Here is a 1,561-nt window from a genome sequence, read left to right as displayed (position 1 = left end):
AAAAAAAAAAAAAAAAAAAACCGGCAGATGCATTCAGCCAGCTCACGAATACACTTTGGGGCCCTCCCCATAGTTGAGGTTGCAGAGGTTTCCTGTGTTGAGAAAATAAGTGTTTGGAAAAGTTCTCCCAAACTGCATTGGCTTGGCTTTAAACGCGTTGGGGTATACAGATGCAGGCCGCTGGCCCAGCGTGCTTCTTCACCTAGGTGGTCGCCTGCACTCTGTTCCGGCGCTGTGCATGCTGAATCCTTGGACACTTTTTGGCTCCCCAAGGTAAAACTAGCAGCAGGACTCACAGTTTATCACCATGGTTGCCAACATCCCACCTCAGAGAAATACTGAAAAAACCGAATCAAATATGAGTGGTTTATTCAACTGAAGTTCAAAATCTTCTTTGATGAAGCTTACATCCCTTGCAGTGTAGCCTGTCAGTTCCTGGTTAACTTTCAGCAAAACACATTTTCTTGGTAAGATGAAAGAATTCTGAAAATCGATGACCATGGCATGTGAAAGAGATGATTTAAGTGAATGTCTGCCTTACTTTCAAACAGCAAATGATGCTGTCCTTAAGTGGCAGTCCAGGTCTCACCACATGCTTTTTCAATTGATGGTGTGGCTGGTCTTTCATATGGGAAGACTACTTGGCTGATCATCTTCTGTTCATCTCCCAAAGTGAGCACCAAGGGAACTGTTCAGTAACTTTATATAAGTTTACAGATAAATTTCTTTTGAAGTGTCTGGGCCATGGTTTGAAGAAAGGCCATGGGAAGTTTCTTTTGTTCCATGGGAAAAATGAAAAGTCACCTTTTCTGCATAACTTAGAAGATTAGGGAGTTTGAGGCCAAGTACCATACTCCCTTCATTGTTTCCAACCATAGTGTTTTAACTGCCCATTAATCTCCTTAATTCAGTTACTTCAAAGGTAACATCTAACCCATTTGGAAATGCATTGTCACCTTGACATGTATCACTCAAAAAATCGACTTGTCTAAAAAATTCCTGGATGAAGAAATTTTTCACGGGCTTCATGAGAGTTCCACATTACCTCAATGAGGTTTTTAGGCTTAAAAACATCTCCAGTTTTACAAATGGTGATAGTATCTTTATGTAGTCCATCCAAGCCCATCGAAATGGGGATGTTGAACAGCCAAATCTTTGTTTTTAAGAATTTCCTGTTTGGCTTCACTTTCACCTTCAGCAAATTCAGTTTCATTTTCTGATGCTCCAAAGCCAGATCCTCTTGATGGAAGAGGCTCCAAACTCTGTTGTGTACAGTGTCCTCATGCTCCCTTCTGCTGCCACCTGAGAGAGCTCCCCAGGCCTGACCAATCCTCAGTTATGACGGCAGAGGCTGCCGTTATTTACTTAGATACAGATAATGCTGTTAACATCACCCTGAAGCATCAAGTATTATTTTTGTTGATCTGGCATTTTTTTAATTGGTTCTCTGAGTAGACATTCACTTAAATCATCTCTTAAATTGGGGTGGATTCTTTTTTTCTTGCCGCCGCTCAACTCCAGTACCAAAAACTATTGACAAAGAGGGTGGAGGAAGAATATA

The 1,561-nt window shown here is 41.3% G+C and overlaps 1 pseudogene; it reads right to left on the bottom strand.

Annotated features, from left to right (window-relative positions):
- Positions 1-21: 21 nt before the first annotated feature.
- Positions 22-1,262, bottom strand: LOC111533147 (annotated as a pseudogene).
- Between the last annotated feature and the right edge of the window lie 299 nt (positions 1,263-1,561).

Source organism: Piliocolobus tephrosceles, unplaced genomic scaffold (assembly GCF_002776525.5).
Source record: "Piliocolobus tephrosceles isolate RC106 unplaced genomic scaffold, ASM277652v3 unscaffolded_16625, whole genome shotgun sequence".
In the NCBI taxonomy this organism is placed as follows: domain Eukaryota; kingdom Metazoa; phylum Chordata; class Mammalia; order Primates; family Cercopithecidae; genus Piliocolobus; species Piliocolobus tephrosceles.
The sequence above is the reverse complement of the archived record's forward strand: the minus strand, read 5'-3'. Positions and strand labels throughout refer to the sequence as shown.